The sequence below is a fragment of the Cryptomeria japonica genome, chromosome 10, assembly GCF_030272615.1.
Source record: "Cryptomeria japonica chromosome 10, Sugi_1.0, whole genome shotgun sequence".
Taxonomy (NCBI): Eukaryota; Viridiplantae; Streptophyta; class Pinopsida; order Cupressales; family Cupressaceae; genus Cryptomeria; species Cryptomeria japonica.
In genome coordinates, this window is record NC_081414.1 from 278951493 (window position 1) to 278962675 (window position 11183).

The window sequence follows — 11183 nt, forward strand, 5'->3', positions numbered from 1 at the left end:
AAGGTCACTTTGAAAATTTTGGACCTTTTTGGCCTTTTGCCAATTTCGGACCTTTTGGGCATTTTGCCAACTTTTCACTTTTCTAACATTTTGACTAAAAGGTCTGAATTTCGGCCCTTTGAGGCATTTTGCCAACTTTTCACTTTTCTAACATTTTGGCTAAAAGGTCCGAATTTCGGCCCTTTGAGGCATTTTGCCAACTTTTCACTTTTCTAACATTTTGGCTAAAAGGTCCGAATTTCGGCCCTTTGAGGCATTTTGCCAACTTTTCACTTTTCTAACATTTTGGCTAGAAGGTCCAAATTTCGGCCCTTTGAGGCATTTTGCCAACTTTTCACTTTTCTAATGTTTTGGCTAAAAGGTCCGAATTTCGGCCCTTTGAGGCATTTTGCCAACTTTTCACTTTTCTAATGTTTTGGCTAAAAGGTCTGAATTTCGGCCCTTTGAGGCATTTTGCCAACTTTTCACTTAAAAAGTGCGAGTTTTGGCACTTGGGTGAGTTTGTCAACCTTGGCACTTTGCACCCTTTATCTCCTTTGTATCCCTTGGGGAAAATCAGCATTTCAACGTCATTGTAGGCCTTAACTCTTTCTTTACATTTAGGCGATTTTGCGAGAATTGGGGAGTTTTAAGTTCGCAATATGGCCCTAGAGGTCGAATTTGGTTTTAGGAGCACTTGACCCTCCATATCCCCTGAATACCCACTTAGTACGTATCACATTTTTATTCACTGGTTAGGGTACTAGGGTCCATGTATTGTTCTTCTCAATTTGTTCAAGCTCCTCCTCCATAGCTTTAACCCAATCATCATCTCCAAATGCTTCCTTAGCATTTCTAGGCTTAGTAATGGAGATCATGGAAGAATTTTCTCTAATTCTTCTTCTAGTTAACACTCCAACATCCTTATCTCCAATAATCTCTTTAAGATTGTGATTGAGTCTCACATACCTCAGAGTAACATGATCATTATCTTCAGGTTCTTCTTCTTCATTACCATCATCTTCTTCTGAATCTACTTGTTCCGGTTGAACTGGTACAACAACATTCTCTTTACTGGTTTCAGGTTTCACAGGTTCTGGTTCCAAAAACAAAATGCAAGGATCTTCATCCTTTTTCTCCTGAGACTTCAGGATACTCATCCACTCGAACATCGTCTCTCTCAATGATTTTCTGTGTCCGGTTGTTATAACATTTGTAGGCCTTATTCTTGGTGGAATAACCAAGAAATATACCTTCATCACTTTTAGCCTCAAACTTGCTAACGTAGTCACCTCTCTTAATAAAACATTTGCTGCCAAATATCTTGAAATAACTAACATTAGGTGATCTTCCATACCAGTATTCCTAAGGAGTCTTGTCCTTACCTCTTTTTACCAAAATCTGGTTCATAGTGTAGACTGTTGTGCTTATAGCTTTTCTCTAGAAAGTTTTCGGTACACCTCCTTGTATCAACATCATCCTAGCAACTTCAACAACTGATCGGTTGTTTCTCTTTGCAATACCATTCTGCCATGGTGTCCTTGATGCAGAAAGCTGCCGTTTGATACCATTTTCTTCACAATATCTAGTGAATTCCTCAGAAGTAAATTCATCGCCTTGATCGGTCCTCAGACATTTTATCTTCTTGCCACTCTCCTTTTTAGCTAAGGCCCTGAATGCCTTGAACTTACTAAATGCTTCTGTTTTATCCTTCAAGAATGCGACCCACATTATTCTTGAGAAATCATCAATGAAGATCATAAAGTATCTATCACCTTGAATACTTTTTGTCCTTATTGGTCCATAGAGGTCTGTATGAACCAAATCTAACAGATGTTCCGCCGAAAAAGATTTACTCTTGAAAGTTGAGGATGCCATCTTTCCCAATTGACATTCCTTACATAGAGCATTAACCGGTTTGTCCAACTGAGGCAAACCTCTCACTGTCTTGGACTTACTCACTTTAACAATGTTATCAAAATTTATATGACAAAACTCCTATGCCAAATCCAACTATCATCTACTTTAACAATTAAACAGTTGCAAACTCTAGGATTCAGGTGAATTAAGTTACCTTTAGTCTGTTTGTCGGTTGCAATCAGTTCACCTTTGCTCCCATAGATTTTGCATATACCATTCTTAAACTCCAATGGATATCCTCTGTCATTGAGTTGAGCAACACTCAAAAGATTGTGCTTTAGACCTTCAACCTAGTAGACATCATATGCATTGCTCTTTCCTTTAACAGAAATAGTTCCCTTACCTTTAACCATGCAGGGTGAGTCATTACCAAATCTTACAACTCTGCCATCAAATTCCTTCGAAGAAAGAAATTTGCTCCGGTCACCGGTCATGTGATGTTAACAACCACTATCAATGATCCAATCATCAGAATTATCCATGCAAGAAACTAAAGCTTTCTGATCAGATGTTTCCTCTTTAATGGCTACAAACACAATGTCTTCATTAGCATCACCATCAGATTCCTCATCAGTGATAACACCATCAACTGCAATAAGACAATCTCTTTTGCCTTTACCCTTGTACTTCTTGAACTTCTCTCGCTTGTGCTCATTATCACCATTAGGACAGTTAGCTGGAATGTGTCCATAGTTGTTGCATGGAAAACATTTCAAAGGTAATTTACCTCTATATTTACCAGTTCCTCTGGGCAACCGCTTGGCCAACAATGCTTCAAGCTCAACCAAACTGTCTTCATCATCAGCTTCTCTGTTGGATCTAGATTCATAACTGTTACTGACATCTCTACTTTTCCTCATAGTTGGGTTACAAACTAAAGCTCTAAATGCAAACTCTAATTTCTGAACACTACCATCATAACCATTTAATTCAAAAGCAGTAAGCTTACCAATGATGTAGTCAAGGGTTACCTTAGTTTTATCAATAGACTTTAGCTCTTGAATAGCTGCAACTCGGATAGCATAAACTGGTAGTAGGGTTCTCAACACCTTACTAACTATTGTGGCATCTTCCACTTTACCACCAGCACTCTTGATCTCACCAACTATCTCTTTTATCCTTTGACCATACTGTTGGATATTCTCACCTTCAGCCATCTACATGTTCATCAAACTTTCCTCTTAGACTCTCTTCCTTGGCAATCTTCACATGTTCATCACCGCTATAAATCTCTTCAAGTTTCTTCCATACCTCATATGCAGTCTCCAAACCATGGACATCAACATATTCTGCATCAGACAAAGAACTGATAATAGCCTCCAGTGCTTGATTGTTTTCTTGTTGCTCTTTCTTCTGATCATCAGTCATAATCCCACTAGGTGCAACATATTGAGTACCAACATGTTCCCAGTATTGATTTCCAAGATTGTTGATATAAATTTTTATTCTATCACTCGATATTTTACTATTAAACTTCGGAACTTCCTTCTTCATCCTGTTCTGCAATATCTTTACCTCAAGTTGTTAGGCTTAGACCTTGGAGGACCTAAGATGCATTGATACCAATTGATGGTATGATGAAAGAACAAGGATCCGGTCAAATACTGAGAGGGGGGTTGAATCAGTAGATAGAAAAACTGATATTAACTATTAACTTCACCAATCTCAAAATCAACCTCTCAAAGTAAACTTAGAACTATCAATGCAATATCACTGTCAAGTTAAACCAGTTGTCTGTTATAACAGATTAATAGTAAACAACTTGAAACTCATAAACATTCAAATACTTTTACTGACATAAGTAAAACTTCATTTCATATTGCTGCTAGTTATCATGACTTATCAAAGTGGATTAAGTAGTTAAGCAAATCAACCATAATAAACATAACCACAAAAACATTCACCAGTTGACACAATATTTTTGACGTGGAAACCCAAATGGGAAAAACCACGGTGAGATGAGACTTACAACATAATTATCTGAACTCTTCTGAAGTTCGCCTTGTTAGGAGCCAAGCCTGTTAAAACTTTAGAAAAAGTTCTGTTAAGAACAGATCCTGTTAGGGACCACCCGGTTAAGGGATTGACTATAATGCCTTGGTAGAAGCAATACCCTGTGAGGAGTAACCTCAGTAGAGGATTTAAAATCCAAGCAATGGACCACCTAGTTAGAGGATTTGAATAACACCAAGCTTGTTAGAGCTTACCTGGTTAAGGGATTTCAACTGCTGTAATTGTTAGAAAACAACAGGGGTTTGACAATAGGGGTTTGCTGATTTGTTTGAATAGCACTATACATGCTTGTTTAGATCCTTTTCATGCTCCTATCCGCCTTTAGTCAAACTGCACATACATCATCTGGTTTCACAAACACACACTCAACTGAAACTTTGCCAACTCTGAAACTAAACAACTCATCGACCTTATAAACAAATCAATTAGGTCGGTAACACAACAAAAACCTAATTCTACCATAGAGATTACAAACAAGTCAGTTGAAGTATGACCGTTGGATTATATAACAATATCTACACATTATTCAAGGAAGCCTCAACCGCTCCTTGATCACCACTTCATCGAACTTAGTAACTCATCATGCACTTTGCATTATATGCAATATACTTGCTCATTCCTAAACAAAAATTGTTACCTCAACACGCCAAAAACACTTTGAAACTCTCTTCATACAATATGCATTTGTGTCATAATCATTATCGCTCATCATCAGATCATGAACCAATATAACCAATTCACCAAACTTAATCAGTTAGGGTTTATTAAATCAATAGGTAGGGTTTACCGATTCAACTCTCCAATACTTAGCAATACTGGTTCACTCCACAAACTTACCTACCAGTTACAGTTTCCTTCACTAGCACTTCCTACCAGTTTAAAAACAACATTACAACAATATCATTACCAGTTAATTGACATCAATGATAACGTAACATATCATTAATGCAATCTTCATGCAAATGCCAAGACTTCTAGCATCATTTTTCTATATTTCCCTTAAGTAGTGAGCCTTAGTTGAGCAAGTCCTTATCTTGTATCTTGCCTAAGCTTGTGTGCCTCAGTTTTGCAAGTCCATAAGGTGTTTTTGTTCCTTGGGAGTGAGCCTAAAACTTTGTAATCGTTGTTATTCATATTGTGAGTTAGATTCTCACCATGTTTTTTTCCTGTTTGGGTTTTCCACATAAAATTGGATGTTCATGTATTAATGGTTAGTAAGTTTTTCAGTAGTGTTTTGTAGGGTTGAATGTTGTTTATAATTAATATGTTTTCAAGTTCCAAACTGATTCACCCCCCGTCCCTCTACTAAGTCGTTCCTTGGGTTCAATAGATACTTAGTAGGTTCAAGTCCATTACACAACCCATAATGGAGATTATTCTTCTTTAAGCTTTTTCCTATGTTGAAGAACACTTTTATTCTTGAAGAAACATAATGGACCACTTAGAGTGCGGTGAACCAGTGGCAATAGTTTTTTTTAACTATAAAGCTTTAATATAAATAATCAAAACTATGAGCAGAGTTACTGAACACATTTGCACATACACACATGGGAAACACATAACACCAGAGATATGAGGAAAACCCACAGCGGGGAAAAACCTCTATGAGAAATGCAAGTGTAGTCTATTGCTCAATTCCAGTCTCAAAATGAAACGTTGATTACAACGTTTATGGGCACCAATTGAAAGGAGCACCAACCCCTGAAGTTTATGGGCACCAACCCAAAGTAGCACCAACCCCTGGCTTTATAGGCACCAACCCAAAGGAGCACATACCCCTTCTCTAAGTACCCACTCAAAGAAATATAATGAGTAAGTATTTAAAAATAGTTTAAGCACCTTGTTACACATGAACTTTTATAACTCACTTTTGTTCTTCTCTTGAGATTGACCTGATTATTTCCTTCTCACAAGCTTTGATCTCTACCCTCTGACCTTTGACGTCAATCTCTGCTCTGTGCCTTCTATCATCTTCTCCTTTCTGCAACCAACTCTTTGCTTTCTGCTCTAATTATTCCTCCTCCCACTGTGCTATCTGCCTCAACTCTGCACTTCTTTGGTCTCAGGTCTCTATAGCTCTCTATCTCACTCTCTGGTCTGCACACACTTCTATATGTGCTCTACAACCACTCTACCACATCTTTGCACTTCTTTGGTCGCTAAACTCTTCTCTTCATGACTTCATTCTACTATTTCTTCTTTTTCTTGGAGCTCCCACACAGTTGCAACTCTCATCTTCCTTTTGCTACTCTTTTTCTTTTTCTTGGTCTAGCCCAACTTTGCAACTCTTTCTCCTTCTGTGTTCGACAACTAACAATAATCTCTACATTCATCAATCATTCACATATACTCTCCTTCTTCATGCTGACTTACATACTCTTTATATACTCAGCATTCACCTCCATGAGGTTGGCCAGATGATAACTCATCACAGGTCAAACAAACATAGTTTGCATCACTATCATACAACATGATATGTACAATTTCCTATGTTGCATTAGATTCGTCCATTTAGTCAGTTTTAGATTCTTTGCATTTTCTCCATTCGACAATTCAAGCTCCTAGATGCTAAAAAAAATGCTCTTCCCTGTATCCTGCACAAACTTTAAATCTGGACCGTCAATCTTCTAGATTTGATCAAAAAGGCTAGGTCAATACTACCATCGTGGTGGTTCCACGCACCACATCATCAAACACCTCATCCATTTTGTTTGACCACTCTCTGTCTCGAGAGTACACATACATTCCTGCCAAGAGATGAAGTTCAAATGTACATCTAAGAGATCAAGCTGATTTGATCTTCGGTATCAACTCTGGAGATTGTTTGGCGGTCATCATTAATTGTAGCATCTTCCTTCTTCAGTTCGATCACTGAGTTCAAATTACAATATTAGTAATATTTACCTGGCCATAAGATTTGATATCCTTCCTGTCGATCATCTCGAGCCGCACACTAGTCTGGTACAAAATCTCTTAATCCTATGAGGATCCGGCTAATACTGAGAGGGGGGTGAATCAGTATTAAGACCAATTCAAAATAAACTCAAAATCAAACTTATTTCAGCTTATCTTAGATCTGAAACTATTTAACAAATATCTCAACTTCTTTAATCAGATCTAATAACCTCTTTATCAGATTTTATTAACACATTAATCAAATCATTTACGAATACTTTCACCACCAAAGTAATCATATAAGCTTGATCAATTACCAACTCATTAACCTTATCAATAAGATCAAATACTTTATCAAACAACTTCTTATTAGTACCAGTAACTTCTGATAAACTTTTGATAAAAATCATAACCAGTGACTCAGAAATAATGCATGAAATGAAATATAAACAAGAACATCACATGAAAAACATTCCACACATAAACACCATAAGTTTTTGACCTGGAAACACAAATAGGGAAAAAACCATGGTGGGAGTTGGCACCCACAAATATTTGTACTCTTTCGAAGTACGCCCTGTTAGGAGCTTAGCCTTGTTAGAAGCTTACAATATGCCCGGTTAAGAGCAGACCTTGTTAGGAGTCACTTGGTTAGGGGATTTGCCTTGCAACTCGACTAGGAGATTGATGATTTGTTAGGATCAACCTCGTGAGAGGATTTAACACTCTTTTGAGAGCTGCCCTGTTAGGGGACTTAAATGTTTAAGGCCTGTTAGAACCTACCCGATCAAGGGATTTAACTTGCTACAATTGTTAGGGAACAACTATAAAAGAATGATCTGCTTACTTTCACTTTTCTACTTGCTTGATCAGATAAACATCAACTGTGTCAAAATAAATAGCCATCTCAACTAGGTCGGCCACAAAACCTAATTACATCATGAATTTACAATGAGATCACAAAAGATCATCGCAGATCACTATCTAGATCATAACAACAAATTACAATGAAATATCAATCGTTGATGATCATAACTCATCATGGAAATCCAATCTATATCCTCAAAACACTCTCCAAAGCATTTCACTGATTCCCAAGAAAATCTTCCTTGAATCACGCTAAAATAGCTATTAAATATTTCACACGGGTTGTGTCGTGTTACCAACTTTAAGTAAACTCACTGTAGATCACCGTCATAACAGAAATCATTACGGGTTTGATGATTTCTTCACCGATCCTTAAACCCTACTAAAACCTTAGCAAAACTTCATCAGAAATTGAAACACACCTTCCGGTAATCATCACAAGTTTCGGTTCGTCACATACACGTTTCCATGATACAAGTTCACCATCCAAACCACAAATCACCAGTCATCGCCAATCGATCTATCCAATCAAAATAATTTTGCTTTACCGGTTAAAGTCCTATTTCATAGACTTTAGTCCACTGCCGGTAAACCCTGTCTTTCGCTAAAACAAAATATCAGGAACATCAGTTGCCAGCAATGACAACACAAATAACTGATCTTGTCATCTATTCATAGAATCTCAATCTCTTCATCACAAATAGACTTCTATCCTTTATTGGTGCAGTCATCCAACTTCAACTGCATGACCTGATCTGCATCAGTTATGCCAAATACCAACAGAATCACCATTAATGCATTCTGCATCCTTTTGCTCTAATTGGATCAACAACAACCTCATTTAAAATCCACCATCCTCAGGCATAGACCTTTGCATATCGGATCTCCTTTCAATGTGCCTACTTGCCACATGTCCTCATATTCAATGTCCTTACTTGCTATATGTCTTCATATTCAATGTCCAAGTCACCTAGTCAAATTTGTTCAATAGCCACATGGATTATCTTCCCTATCGGCATGCAAATGTATCATCAAAATATTCTCATTGGACATCCAAATCGCTTGGTCAAACTTGGACAATTGCCACATGGACCATTTTGCCTATCGAGTAGCCAATGTGTCGACTAAGTCACCTCTAACAATCACAATGACCTTAAACCCTTTTGTATTCTTTGCATCGCATGTATGTTTGCGGGATGGCAGGAGCCACTATCTTCTTTCCCCTCATTGCTCTGCATCATCATTTATGAGCCCATTTTACCCGTGCGAGGTAAGATTCAACGAAATACTTCCTCTATTCTCTCAATGCGAGATAGTGGGGATCACTACTCTCTTCACTCCTGTTAGCCCACACCACACCTTGTGCAACCTTTTAACTCGTGTGGGGTAAGAACTTCCTTGCTACTCGCGGCAACCTATTATCTCACAACACTCCTCTTATCTCGTCTTCCTCATTTCTTTCCTTGACTGTGTAGGATAGTAGAATGCTTCACTCATCACAATTATTTAGACTTTTCCCGGAGTGCTTCGAACCTTCGTTCTTTGATGTTGCGAAATAGTGGGCTCCAACTCTCCCTTCACCTTGTGTTACCCCTCAAGATCATCATTCACCCATTTTATATGGTGCGAGATAACCTGACAACATACACTTCTTTCATATATAGTTAAACACATATAGTAATTACATTTGTTATATTTTTTTATGTATATATTTTTTAATTTATGTGAGTTCTTTTATTGTAAATTGTTGTATGCATTCATGAAAATATTTTTATTTAATAAATTTTTTGTGATTTTTTATGGTGGTTTGATGTGGCAAATGATTGAGATGTAAATCAGAGTAAAAATTTTAACATTAAAATGGGAAAAAATAGCTTTTCAATATTGTGAACACTACCACTCATAGTTGTACCCAAGAGATACTACTACAAATGTAAGGATATCTAGGTGGATAAACATTAGGGATTGAGGTATACTTGGAGAGTTTTGGTCTAAAAAAGTGTGAATGTTGGACATACTACAATATCAATAAATATTTATGTGCCAGGTAATTATAAAGGCACCATTACAACATTTTTGTAAAGGTATACTAACCTTAAATGCTTTACTAATCTTTTTTTAATGTACTTGCAGTTTGATAATCAAGACTTCGAAAGGATTACAGAAGAAATGGAAAACATCAACTATACTTTGAGGTAAAATATAAATAAATGTTATTTGAAAACATAAAACTACTATTTATTGTGAGTAAATAGCCCTTTTTAACCAAGAATTTATTTGTTGGCTTCTCATAGGCATATGGATGGACATGACCTTGAAGGGATAACCATAGAAGAGTTACAAAGCCTAGAACGAATGTTGGAAGTTGGTTTGCTTAAAATTCGATCAACAAAGGTATACTATTATTGTATATTACTATAGGAGAAAATAACAAAATTCACATAAATAATCAATTAATTTCCAGTGATTAAATAATTCAATTTAACATAAAAAGGAGACAAATTATTATGTTATTTATATAATATTTATAATTTGAATTAATATAAATATAATATTTAGTTTTTAGTTTGCAATATTTATGTTGTCAACTAATTTATCGACGTGTTAGAAAATTAAAAAGTTAACACTTATAAAAATAAACAAATTAAGTTTGTTGTTGTGGTTCACTTTTATGGTTATGAAATTGACCTCCTCCCCTATTAAATGAAACCTTGTAAGTGGATCTACACTTTTCTATTTTTTATTTAAAAATTAATTATTTTGATGTTTACATGTGTTCAAAAAGGACAATATTGATACATATTCTTTATAAATTCTGTATGAATTTCCTAGTCTAAGTTTGTTGTCCTCTAGTTGAACTTTTTTTCTTTTATCGATAAAAGTGGCTAAAGCCACTAAAATTTTATTAATTATAACAAAAATACAGAACAAGGAAAGAAAACTCAATCTTCGAAGAGCAGGAGAGCCCAAAACTAGCTGAAGTATATATAAACCATATACAAAATGAAAAACTCAATCCCGAATTAATAAGAGAGACCAGACCCAACCAAAGTGTACAACCAAAAAATCAATCCTGAATAAGACGGGAGAGACCAAAACCCCCAGAGAGTAAGGACCCCATAGCCAAAAAACCCCATGAGACGATAAAAAAATGGTGCAAGCCATATACAAAATTAGACCAGAGCTAAAAGCCCAATTATAGCCCCACTCGATTAACCCAATCACTAGTACCCACTTCAGGCGGAGAAAGAGAAGCTACAACTATACCATCCGCCACCTTGCCATGTTGACCATTACCCAAGATAGGAGGAATCAATTCCAAGGGTTCTGCAATACTGGGCCTACTCTTGATGCAACCATTATCTCCAATAAGGAATGAATGTCAGTAAAAACATCTAGTGCACCAGCCAGTATGCAAGGAGGAACATGATTAGGGCTTCAAACTCCAACAAGTTAGCATCCTATTGTCTCTAATAAGGCCACCCCTAGTTACAAACAATAGTTCTCCA

General features: G+C 36.6%; 1 pseudogene; it reads left to right on the forward strand.

Moving 5' to 3' along the window:
* The window catches only part of LOC131036057 (MADS-box protein JOINTLESS-like), a 124361-nt pseudogene extending 114233 nt beyond the window's left edge, over positions 1 to 10128 (forward strand).
* Positions 10129 to 11183: the final 1055 nt, after the last annotated feature.